Source organism: Pteropus medius, unplaced genomic scaffold, assembly GCF_902729225.1.
Source record: "Pteropus medius unplaced genomic scaffold, Ma_sr-lr_union100, whole genome shotgun sequence".
NCBI classification, from domain to species: Eukaryota; Metazoa; Chordata; class Mammalia; order Chiroptera; family Pteropodidae; genus Pteropus; species Pteropus medius.
The window spans coordinates 4,809,443-4,823,207 of NW_024340692.1; the positions used below are offsets into that span (position 1 = coordinate 4,809,443).

A 13,765-nucleotide genomic window follows, 5' to 3' on the forward strand; every position below is an offset into this window, starting at 1 on the left:
CCTTTGAAGGGCTGGGGGTGGGGTGGGGTGGGGAAACAACAACTCCCTAATGAAATCTTGCATTTTGTCTGTTGTGTAGCTTCTTTCACTGTGGTGACTGGAGCAGCATTTTCAAAGGATTCTAAAAATTGGCCATCAGGATAAGAAAATATAGCTGTGATCTCTGTGCTTTTCTGACAAATATACCCTCCAGTTGTCTGAAGATATCATGTTTGAGTGGGAAACTACTCACTAGAGGACAGAGTACAGGAAAATTGTAAAGTTAGGTTTCTTGTTGTTGTTGTTGTTGTTGTTTTACAAAATGTTCTCAGCTTCTCTTTGGTAAATTTAAAGGAGATGGCACAACAGTCTTTAGTTTCACTCATCCCTCCTACTTATGGGGTTGTTGATCTGATGTCAGAATACTTTTTTTATGCATCATGAAAAGGCTGCTAAGATTGTATATCACTTTTCACTCTCAACTTTATCATTGAAAATTCTTATCCGGCTACTTTAGAGACGGGAACAGATAACACTCCAGGACTCACTAAGCCCCAAGTTCTTCCATCGGGTGTTGCATCTCCATGGGGAGCCCATCTCTTCATTCTATCAAGTGTTATCAGCTAGCTGCTCAGTGCTTACAAATGCTCTCTGAATTCTTCTCTTAAAATAAATGAGCCAGGACTTTGTCTCATGGGGTAGCACTCAATGCCATGGTATTTTCATTCCAAGGTCTACATTTTTTGTTAGCACAAAAATTCTTTATTTTGTAAATTATTAGTCAAAATCATTGTGAAGTTAAGAGACTTTCAGAAAGGCTCAAAATTCACAGATGAGGACTCATCCAAATGTTTGAAAGTTGTTGGATTTTTTTTTTTTTTAACAATTCCTTTCTTGGCCCAGATCTGCTTTTCCTGTAAAAGTGATTCTCCTCATTGGAAAGACAACACAGCAACACAACAGTGATAATTTAATTCTGTTTTATGTAACTCTTCCCCTTTATTAGAACATGGTTGGATGATTCTACTTTGTCCAGTAAGCACTAGTGATTGTTTTAAACTCAAAAGGTAGTATTGATAGATCATGGAGATTAAAGCAGAGTAGTGTAGTAGAAAAAAAGAGTGGCCTTTGAATAAATTCCAACTGGGTTCCAATCCTGTGCTGCAGTATTCTTTGGTTCTGTAATGTTGGGTGAGTTACATAGCCAGTTTTCTTAGGAGTAAATGAGGATATTAATACTTGCCTCACCAGGTATTTGTAAGGGCTAAAAGACATTTGGAAAGCACGTATCACGTACATGACATATGATAAGTGCTCAATAAATATTTCTTCTTTGAGAGAGGACTAACAGGTGTTAAGGCTGGATAAAATCAAACATGTGGCAACCCACTCAATTTTTTAGGTGAAAAGAAAAGAGAAATGAGTAATAAAGCTTTTTCCCCCCCCAGATCTCATTGACTGGGCAGAACAGCTCTCGGCCCATTACTCCCTGGCCTTTAAGCTCTGATCTGCAGCCTAGTTCTCCTTTGATTCCTTCTCACAGGTTGTGTAGAAGCATGAAATAGATCTTTGAATGCACAAACTTTCAAAGTGATTAGTGTGGAGACAGCAAGGGTGATGTGAAAATCATCCTGTCCTCATTTCCTCCTGACCCCCCAGAACTGAAAATTTTTACAGCCATTTCAGATAGATATATAAGAAGATAAATTCTTGTTTCTGTCAGGATTTTGCTTCATTTTAGCAAGGAACCCAACCCCAGGGGGAAAAGTTTGTTCGAGAATTTGAAACTCTGGGGTTGCACCATGAACTCTCACCGCATAACAAGAAATGGTCACTCAGACAGGCAGTGCTCTCGCTCTTCTTTCTTATAGGTCCAATGTTTGTGTTGGGGTAAGTCAGTCACTCAACTGATATTTATTGAGCTCTGTGCCAGGCCCAGTGACCGGAACTGGGGATACTTGAATGCACAGAACAATCATGGTTGTTATCTTCAAGGAGCCTGGAGATAGGGTAAAAGTCAGACTTTAAAAAATGACTGCAAATGAATAATTAAATGTCTGTAGCTGTGCAACATGTGGTAAGGGGTATTACAGGATTCTATGTAATCCAATAACTTGTCTGAGAGGTTGAGACCTCAAAGTTGGGTAGACTTCAAAGTTAGCTAGGGGAAAGGTATGGTTGGTGGGAGTTGGGGAAGGGCTTTCATGGAGGATGGAACAGCACAAACAAAACATCTAAAGGCCTGGAATAGGCAGTGTGGTGAGTTTAAGAAAGGGCAGAAGACCTTTATGAGTAGCTTGTCAGTAGCAAGGAGGAGAATTGTGTGAGAAGAGGCTGAAGAGGTAGACAGGGGATGATCACAAGGAAAATCAGACCCCAGAATCCATACTCCCTCTCTGAGACAATGACCCTTTCTCATGTCTATAACTCAGTCTTGGCCATTATTGGACAACTCTGGAAGAGTTATAGCTACACCATCAGGTATGATGTGATAAATGCCCTGTGATGGGTTTCAACAAAATGTGATTCTTCAGCAGCAGCAGAAAGAAACTCTTTCCAAATGGACTGATCAGGTCTTAGGCATTTTGGAGGAGGCATTTCAGGAGATATTAATTTCTGAGAAAGATTTTAATAAGGATGGAAGCAAGGACATTTCAGGCAGGGGACAGACAAGAGCAAGGGCATAAAGGTGGGACCTGTCCAGCAGGTCATTGCGGATGTGTCACTGGAGCTTAGAGGAGAAGGCAGAGCTATGGTTTTGGGATACAAAAGGCTGTGGTAGTAGATATGTAGTGTGAAGCCAGTTGGGGTCAAACTTTTAAGAAATATATTTTTAATGGTGCAATGTGACTGAGAAAGGATTAAAAAGAGGGTGAAAAGAGAATAAAGCACAAATAAAAGAGAAAGAGGCATTGCTGAAGTAGAAAGGGAACTAGGAGTATATTGAAGCACATAAACCAAAAGAGAAACAACTATGCAGACGGTGTGGTGGAGGCATATTGTTGGCTGCTACAGAGATCAGAAAAGACTGCCAGAGAAAAGTTCTATTTGATGTATTAATTACTAGGTTACTGGCAGCCTTTGAGACAGCTATTTCGGTGGACTGATGGCAATCAGAATCAAGTCGTTCTTTTAGGGAAAACAAGGGTGGTGATTAGTAGGTAGAGACATTTTTCAAGGAGATAGTTGGTCAAGGTGAAAAGAAAATATTTGATGAATATTAGCAGTTAATAGTCATAATAGCAGTAGTAGTAAGAACACTAACATTTATTGAATATCCACTATGTGTTAGATGCTCACTTATAATTTTTTCATTTGATACTCACAACAAAACCATCGATTGGTGTTTTAACCCTTTTTACAGTTGAGAAAACAGACTAAGAGAATTTAATTTGGCTAAGATGACATCACCAGTAAGTGGCGGAACAAGGATTCAAATCTAAGCCAGCGTGTTCCCCAGTCTCTCTGCTGTTCCTGCACTGGTCCAGCATTGGTACCTGCATTGGTACAGCAGTTTTCCTGCTGCAGGCTTGACTTCTCCCATGGGGAGGGCCATTGGCCTTCTGCTGAAAGCCAGTTTATCCAAGTGATAATAATTAAAAACAAAAACAAAAACAAAAAACGAATGGGGATCAGAAGGCAAATGCACATGAAGAACTGATTTCTACCAAATATGAGATAAATACTCAAATTCATTTCTAAAATATAAAATAACCCCTTTTAACATGAAGTCACCGACATTGAACGCAGAGAATGTGGTCGTGATGTAATGACCCTCTGTTCCACAGCAGCCAGTATCAGCAGTTCATTCCAAATTACTGACACAAGGGCCTTTTCTTTTGCAGTCCTTTCCTTTCATTGTCCTTACTTTCTTCTTCTTTTCTTTTAATGTTTTCCAGGTCTTAAGAAAATCAGACTCCTGCTAACCACATGTCATGGCTCAGTAACTTTGATCTTCTCACTGACCATGACCTCTGCTACTAAGATTTACTGACTTTAATACAATAGAAAATGCCACAGAATTTTACAAGTGATTTATAAGTGATTTTGCTCAAATGTTGGAAAATAATTGGTGCCTTAAACTCTTAGAACATTTGGAACAATAACAAATAGCTTCTGCTGGAGGTACTGATTTGTGATTAAAGGATCACTTATAGGTGATTTATCAGTAGCAGAGGAGCAAGCGTTCAATGGCCACTTGACCGTATTAAATAGCTACCCAAAGAGCTCAACATTGATTTTGATATCCTCATCATATCTCATTTAGCATGCATATTAGTTTCCTAGGGCTGCCATAACAAAGTATCACAGACTGGGGGGCTTAAACAAGAAAATTTATTTTCTCACAACTCTAGAGACTAGATGTCCAAGAGTAACGCGTTGGTAGGGATGATTCCTTCTGAGGCCTCTCTCTTTGGCTGGTAGATGGTTGTCCTCTCCCTGTGTCTTCACGTGGTCTTCCCTTTGTACCCATCTGTGTCATAATTTCCTCTTTTTATATGGACATCAGTTATATCAGATTAAGACCGACCCTAATGACCTCATTCTAATTCAATTACCTCTTTAAAGACCTTATCTCTAAATAGTCACATCCTGTGGTACTAGGGGTTAGGACTTCAACATATGAATTTTGGGGAAAAAGTTAAGCCTATGATACCATGCCACAATGTCAAGTTCTTCGTTTGGTATTAGCTGATTTTACAAATTCTTAAGACATTACAGCAGGTCCTCTAATAATATTGTTTCATTCATTGTTGATGAGATGCTGTAGAAACTTAAACTTAACTCTTGTTTATATCAAGTAGCCTACAGTAAAATTGATTTTGTTATACATCATTTTGCTTAAAGTCACAGAACTTATCAACAATGTTAAGTGAGGACTTACTGTACTACAGCAGAAGAAAATAGAATAAAACCTGTAGCCACATAAACCCACATAAAAAATCATTTTATAATATACTCTGGATTTAGAGTTTGGCTTCAGGATGGATTGACAGGGAAACGTCCTCAGGCAGGACTAGCTTTGCACTTTCAAAAATCCCAGATGAAACCCATTTTATTTTTCTCATTTGGTCATAAAGCCTGTGTGCTTCTGCTTTGACTTTTCTGGTTTGGAGGAAACAGTGTGCTGTGTCTATCATTTTGTATTACAGATGCTACGTCACCCCACTCATTGCTGAATTGCTTTATTGGGAACTGTTGGTCTTTACTCCTCAATAAAAGGACATTTTCTGGTCTGTGGCTTTGTAAGTTGCTTGGATACTAGGTCCCTTGTGCATTGCAATCACAGGCTATAGTATTCACTGATAGGAAGACTTCGGGGTCCTCACAGGTCCCTTCCCCCTGTGAGGGTAGTGTTTGCCTACCTTAAGAATGGCAAATGACAAGAACCATTTAAGCTAATGGAGAGGTGGTCAGAGATCATAGGGTGTTGTACAGCAGGCCTGCAGTCATGGACGGTCAGCCCAGTACTTACAGCTGTCACATCTGAACTGTTAGCCTTATGGCCAGAGAGTTCTGAAATTAGAACTTTAAAACCCAAGTCTTGAGACTTCAGACTTTTAAGACTAGTCTTTTCAGACTTTTTAAGACAGACTTAAAATGACATGGTAAAGAGCACATGTGCCCATGATTTGAGGACACTCGTATTTCTGTTAATTAAAAACAACAAAAGCTATCTTTACAAAAACCTTATGAAGTCTATATTATCAATCCCCACTCTACAAATGATGAAAGCAAGGCTGAGAAAGTTTAAGTAACATATTTGTATTATAGACTGAAGTTACTTCTAAACACTAAAGTGTTCAAAAGTGAACAGTTTAGTCAAAGTGCTATCCTTAGTTCAAAGGCTTAATTGGGGTCTGCCTACAAAGAGATGTGTGAGCTAAAGAGTCTGACATAAATGCCATGTATTATTATCTGGCTTTCTCTTTTTCTTTCCGAAAAGGAATTGACTCCTTTCTTTCCTTCAAAAAATTGATCTTTGTATTTTGTTATTGAGTAGAAAAAGCTAAACCGTTTATCCCCAGCAGAAGATTGGAGATAGTGAAATGGGCTCCAGTGTACAAGATCGAGGTTTATGACCACGTTAAGAAGTGTTATAAGAGGTGTGAGACAGTAACCATTGTTCCATATTGAAGAGCTGACAAGAAGTAATTGGCACATTACGAATATAAAGGAGAATTGGACTTTGGAGTGATATGAGAAATTTTGATTTACAAGCCAGAAAGTTTGAAGGTTTCTGCTTTGCTACAGATGATTAAATTTATCCTTAAATTTCCTTCTAATTTGATCGATAATGATTTCACAAGTGATGATTTTTAGGGAGATCTATTACTTCCCGCATAAACTCAAATGACTCTATCACATCTTGAAACAGCATACTATGAAAAAATATCATGGGAAATATTAGCCTTGTGAGTAATGCAATTATTGCTATAATATATGCATTTAACTCTGTCTTTAGGGAAAGACAGCAAGGGAAAAGTTAGAATGCAATGGAAACTGGTGGTAGCACAAAATTTTACTAGTTAAACTTCATGTTCATGTCTTTTAATTTAGACGTGGTTTCCTTTCTAACACTTTTGCTAACTCAGGAAGCCACCACCGTGTGTCTAATCTCATACATGTGAATGGCTTTCTAGTAGCTAGGTTGTCAGGAAAGGTTCCTTCCTTTCTTATCTGTCTGACACCATCCTAGCCCCTTCTTCACTTCCCCATCCCTCCCCCAAACACCTCCAAACTGGGTCTTGCTTTCAGCCTCTTCCTGGGGCTGGACTTACAGATGGCATCCCCAGCCCCACCTCATTCTACCTTGATGGTTTTCAGACATGCCAGAGAACCTAACTTCACTCTTTGGGCACTACAAGCTCCTTTGACCTCTTTTTATACTTACAGGAGAAGAAAGTAAAGTGCAGTTGTCACAGCAGTGATTTTCAATTCTGGTTGCTCATTAGAATCACTTAAATAACTTAAAAAATTTTTTTAAATAAATTAATTTTAATTACTTTCAAGTATACAGTACATTGGTTAGATGTTTATATAGTTTATAAAACGATCTCCCTAATTGCTCCTTCTCTCCTCTGGTTTTCCACCTACGCAATATATTAATGCTAACTGCATTCCCTCTGCTGTGACCCCCATCTCCGTGACCATCCATTAACTACTAATTTGTACTTCTTTAACCCTTCACCCCATTCTCCCAGCTCTACTCCTCCCCTCTGTTGGTCTCATCTAAAGAACTTTGAATTCAGATGCCTGGGCCCCACCCTGGCAAATAAAATCCGATAAAGTCTGGGAGTGGTGCTCAAGCCATTATGATGTGAAGCCAGAGATGGGAACTGATCATTTAGGGGTGACATTAGAGGCATCTCTTTCACCATGGCGTGTCTCCCATTGTCATCAATAATACAGATCATCATTAGCCCTCACAAGGAATGTTTGCTCCCTTCTGGGCAGTGGAGTAGGGCTGAATCCATGAGAATGAAGTCTCTTTTGCAGCCAGTACTTTTCCTCAGGCCATGAGAGACATTGAGGTCCACCTCCACATTGCATAACTCCGAGTGGCACCATTCACTTTGTGATCTGTGAGAACAGCATCTCTGGCACCCCTGGTTACACCACCAATGGTACCCTGGAATTTGGTGTGCTGAATTGAATGAAACTGAGTAAAGGAGTCTCAACACCTTTAGTCAATACTTTAAAAGACAGATATGTTAGTATGGTTTTCCGCAGAAGTATCTCTCACCATGATGAGTTTATGCAGTGCCCAGGGCCATCATAGTTTGAATGGCATTTGTCAGCTAGTCCAGACACGGTGCCTGTGGTAAATATGTTCTCACTTCTAGACAAACGATTTGTAAATCAGCTTTTGAAAAGTAGCCTATTTATGTCTTACGGCTCTAAGAAAGCAGTTTAGCCAAGGTTGCTCGTGTGCTCCTTATTTTTCTCTCTTTTGAAACACTGCTCTTATTGGTGTTTGCAAATGTTGTAGGATGCCATTCTTTTACATTGCTGCATTCTCCCACACATATTTACTTAACAGCAAATTATCTAATCAGACATTCAGATACATAATTTGCAGCCTATGCTATAAAGATTTATGGAGATTTTGTTTTGGAACAAAATCTTGACGTATTTGAAGCATTTTTAATTCCACTGACTGAGAGCATTCTCCCACCCTCTCGCTCTCCACAGTCCTTCCCCAATTCTGCCAAAGTAATCAGATCAAGTTTCACTCTTCTTAATGCAATTAAGCTCAGTGCGCATTCACATGGAGGGCCTCAGTGTGGGAGAGTGTCTTGTGCGCCACCGTGGAGACCTTAAAGCACTTGGGTGGCACTTGAGTAGCTGGTGATATGCAGATCCTCAGAAGAGATGTTGCTACATAGTCTGGCTAAAATCACACTCAGTCCCCAAGTGCCAGAAAGTGTGATGAGCAAGAAGTCACTGCAATTTGCCTTGTTTCTTTTTTTATTGCTGATGGCCCTGACTGCTCTATAGAAAATTGTCTAGTTGGTCCGGGTATAACTGGAGAGTCAATTAAACCTAAATCATGGTTCATGTCAAAGGATGGCTCAACTAATAACTTTTTTTAAATTAATAAAAGTTTTTGAGTATATTTAAATTTATAGAAAAATTGAACAAAGTACAGAGTTCTCAAATGCATCCCCTCCCTCCTTCTACCCCAGTATGTTCTGAACATCTTGTATTAGCATGGCGTATGTGTTACAGTTGATGAGCCAATTGTGATTATCAGAAGCCCACAGTTTACACTAGGGTTCACTCTTGGTGCCGTACATTCTATGAGTTTTGACAGAGGTTTAATGACATGAATCCATCATTACTGTGGTAACTTTTTCAAGGAGTTGTAAAAAAAAACTTTGATTGGCTTGGACTTAAAAGGAGAAGGAAGGGGACTGTCTTGATTTGTGCCTAGTGTATGTGTGTGCTTGCTGGGGATTTTGGTTGAGCCATAATAAATTTATATACGTATTATCACACTAAACTATTTTAACAACCCTGAAAGGTATCAGTTATTGTATAGATGTAGAAAAGGAGCCCAAAGAAGAATAAGGACCTTGTTCAAAAATAAGATGGAACTAGATGAGGCCCACAATCTGATGAGTCTCATTAACAATCTGGTTTACTTATCACTATTGCATTTTCTTTCACTGCAGCTCCATCCTACATCATTAAACCTCTTTCTCCCCCTCCTCCTCCTCCTTTTTGGTATTGTTGTATCAGAAAATTATTTATAGTAATTTGTAAAAAAACAAATATTTGTAGAAAAAAGTGATGCATAGGTCAAGGCTGAACATCAAAACTGCGCTAAGGTCCTCAGCAAAGAAGAAAGCCAAGACTCTCATTAGAGTTCTGTTAGGTTAAATTTTTTATTGTTTTAAAGAATTACAATTTTTTTTTTTTTTTTACTTTACTGCATCTCAGTATATGATACTGTGATTTACTTTTCACACTCTGCCTACTTTAATGCATGAAGCAGGAGGCCCAACCTGGTCTTTCGCCTTTGGCAAATCATTTTTTTCCTCATCCTGACCTCTGTGCTGGAGCATAGAACATGGTGTTTCAGGAACCTAGGCTCTTGAGACTGTCTGCTGGGGTTGGAATGCCAGCTACACCGTTCATTAACATTTGCACTAATTACTTACCTGTTTCCTTAGAATCAGAATCCTTAGAATAGAGTCTAATTCACAGGTTGTTAAGATTAGATGAGTTAAAACAGTGCTAGATGCAAAGTAAAATACATAAGCTATGATGATGATGCTAATGATGATGATGATGTTTTCTCAAAGCTAACTCTCTTCCTTCTAGAAAGCCTCCCCTAGGCCCACTTCAAGTCAAATTCTGCCCTCTTATTTATTCGGATAGTACAGAATATATTTCATTTCACCATTATAGCACTTATCTACTACTCTTTTTAAATTGTTAGTTTGTATGTCTTTTTGCATCACACTATAAACTTCCCAAGAGTAAGAATTTTCTTTGTCTTTGTAGTCCTAGCATTTTATATAGCCTGTCACAAATTGTTTGTGCAATGAATGAACAAATTAATTTGTCATATACGAACAGAGAACCAGGCTGTATTCTAAAAATGGAATTTTCCTCAGAAGATGAACTCCTGAACATGTTTTAATATGTATTTAAACAAAATCTCACTTTTGGACAGTTTGGTATTTCATTGTGAATTAAAATATGCAGAATTCACTCAAAAAGAAGAAAACCAATTTAAATCAGGGTGACTCCGCTTGGGAAGGTCCTAGATGTGAGTTTGGGTACAGACATATAGTTAGTCTCAGGTACGGAAAGGTATAGTCAACCATAGTGAATGTGAGTGAGTGTTTTTCAGTTAAAGCAAGATGTAAAATTTTGTATAATACAACCCTCTGATTAAAAGCAAATTGATTGTAAATTACGGCGATTTCCTAATCTTCAAGAAAATGCCTTTGATTATTTAAGAAACTTTAATATCCATTAAAGACAGAACTGTAAGTTGAGGGCACTAAACCTTTTCCCTCTGCAATTAGTTTTCTCCACCTCTGAAGGTAGTTTTAGTAAAAGATCTCTGTAGAAAAAGGCCAGATGTTTGGTTTTCAAAGACTGGCCTGAAATTTAGTTTTAGATTCAATAAGTATGGATTTATTTAGTATGACCAGAAAATTCGTAGACACCATGTGGCCATCCTATATTTTAGTCATTTTAATTCTCTAATTTTGTGTCTCTTAAATGATTTCTCAAAGAACCTGGGTCTTTTATGACGAGAAAAAATGGTTTTCTATAAGTTTGGGAATTTTGGGCTTAAGGGTTTCTTCTTAGAGTCTTTTTAATAAGTCTTTAAATGGAGATTTTAGAATTCTGTACTTCATATATATTTGGATATAGAAAACTATTTTGTGGAAAACTTTTAACATCTCCAAAATGTGCAATTTAAGAGAGACAATTTGCAGTATGTGGCCTTTATCAGCAGGATACACATTGAACTGTTGAAAAATCTAAGAAAGGAAACCTTTAATCAGTTTGTGTAGTATCAAAGGTCCATCTTTGCAGCCTTGATTTTGATGGCTTAACCTAAGGGAAGGCTTTCCCTCTATAGTTCTGTTAGCCTGTCAACTCTTTCTGAGATCTAAGAAGGAAGTAGTGAAAGGAATATTTCTGGACTGAGCATCTATGATTTAAGTAAGCTGCATAGGATAGTGGACATTGCACTGGTCTGTATGTCAGAAGAACTAACTTTCCAATCTAAGCTTGATTTGCAGATAGCTATGTAATCATGGTGTTAAAAAATGATTAAAGAAGACAATTTAGGTGATGCAAACAAATTTTATTTAACACTTCATGAAATAGACAGTTTCCTTTTGGAGAATTACGAAATGGGGCAGAAGACAAGAACCTTTTATAGGATAAAAAATAACAAGGAAGAAACAAATAGAAAATATCTGACTGGCTAGGGCCATATAGTCAACCTTATTTTGGGTGGGAAGGCCCAGAATTTGCTTGGCTTTAGGGGTTGGCTGACTGAATATACTTTGTTTCTGGTCAAAGGGAGCATTTACAGAGACAAAGAAGTTAAATAGGTTCAGTTTGCTGACCTGCTACCTCAGGCAGGAGTGGCTCCATCTTGGGCCTAGAAAATTATTTGAACATTCGTAAAATCACTTTACTGCCATTAGACTTCCTGTCGTCTGTAAAATGATGGGGTTTCTGGAAGAGAAAGTACAAATGTTTAATGGACATTAAAAAAAATAAAAAGCTGAATCTCAAGAAAACAAAAGGATACAGGTTAAAATAGTGACGGGATACATTTTACTTAGGAAGTGAGTAAAGATTAAAAGAGATGATGTTAAATGCCAGCAGTGAGCAGGGCTGGTAAGGGTGTAAATTTGTGGGACCAGTAAACATGCATATCAGAAGCTTCAAAATAAGTTTGTGGACTTTAATCTTAAAATCTCACTTACAGAATAAAATTATCAAAAGAAAAGAGCTAAAAAAATAAACTAATTTATAATTAAGGCTTTTTCATCACAGTCTATTGACATAGTAACTACTTCAACATAACAATGAAATGACTGTAGAAATAATAGTATATCCGTGTAGAGGATATAGTGCACAAATGAAAAGATCAAGAGGAATATTTAATAATAGGAAAATATTTAGAATAGAATGGTATGTTAATGTAAAAGAATGGCACACAACTTTTTATAGTATGATTCTCATTAAGTTTAAAATTAAAAATACATACATATATACATACATAGGAAAATCTAAGAATGTTTTCTTCGTGTTGGAAAAGTGCCTTTTTTTCCCTTTATGTTTCTCTATTTTTATCCTTTAGTTAATGAACACGCATTTCTTTTACACACATAGATGGAAATTATTTTCCAAAAAAGCAAATAAATTGATAAATAAAATGAAGGATTGTTGAATTCTAAAGTTTCTCCTAAACCATACATTCTGTGATGTAGATTACATTTGAGAAAAAAATATAGAGTGGAGGAAGCAGAATGTTATAAACATAATCAACACGTATTTTATTGACTTAATAGACTGCAATTTTGAAGTAGCCTGTTTGCCTTGAGACCTTTAAATTGTGCTTGTAGTGTGAGAAAGTGGTACACTAAGATGCTAGTAGACAGGGTGTCTGCCTTAATTATATGCTCTTAAAGTAACAGCCACTTCCTTGAGAGAACATTGCCTCCAGTAAAACTTTAACCCCTGTAACAGTCATCAGTTGCTGTCTGGACTCATAAGTTGTTAAACGTTTATATACTGTAAGAAAAAGACCCATGGATAGCGAGTGAAGCAAATGCAAAGGGTATAAGATTTTGTCGTAATGAGAAGCAGTGCAATAGAGCAGTTACGTGCGCAAGTCCTGGACTTGGGCGAAATGGTGGCATGTTACTTAACCTCTTTAAATGTCGTTTTTCAAATCTGTAAAATTGCTATGTACCTCCTCAAACCATTGTAGAAATTAAACAAGATAATATATATAAAGTGCTCTGAACAATGCCTAAGTGTTCAGAGTAAGCACATGATAAATCTTAGTTTTTATTATGATTATTACATCGCTTCTTTAAGTCACTGTTTATCTATAAAATCAGAACAGTAGAAACTACTTTGTAGGTTTGTTGTAAGAAATAAATGAAAACATCCATATAAAGAATATAGCCCAGTGCCTGTATATAGTAAGTAAAAAGTACTAGTAACCAAAAAGTAAGAAAAGATACTAAAAATTATTTGTTAAAGAAAAAAATCTTGGAAGTTACAAGCAAGCTATTTATTCTTCACAATTTTATCTTCCCTAGCTGAGAGAAATCACTCTGGAAATCCTGTGCTGGGCAAGATTGCAAAGGATTTTCTACCCTTGTGAGGTCATTGAACAATTGAAGCTCCATAAGAGGTTATGAACTTCTAGAAAGAGAAAAATCTACTTTTTGTCTGTGTCATACCAGTACTTCTTTTGTAGTTTGGCTCAGCCATTCTGTTGGAGGGAATGAAATGAGAATGTCAGGATAGAGGAGGAAAGAGCCAGGATGCCAGATGCCTGCTTCTCCAGGCTCTGTTGCTTCTGGCTGTGACCTCTGGCAAGTCTTAGAATGTTGACTACTTATTGACTATAACAAGGAGAAATTAGACTTCTCTCTCTCTCCTCCAACCTGGCTTGCTTGCTCACTTGCCCTCCCTCCCTCCCTCCTTCTCCACCCCCCCACCCCCGCCTCCCACTCAGAGGGTGGTAAATTCAGAGGAAGCAGTGGATCTGAAGTCCTTAGAA

The 13,765-nt window shown here is 37.7% G+C and overlaps 1 protein-coding gene across 6 annotated transcripts in view; it reads left to right on the forward strand.

The window, feature by feature from the left end:
• FREM1 (FRAS1 related extracellular matrix 1) overlaps positions 1-13,765 on the forward strand; it is a 138,289-nt gene that overhangs the window by 4,895 nt on the left and 119,629 nt on the right. The gene's annotated exons all lie outside the window — the stretch shown is intronic.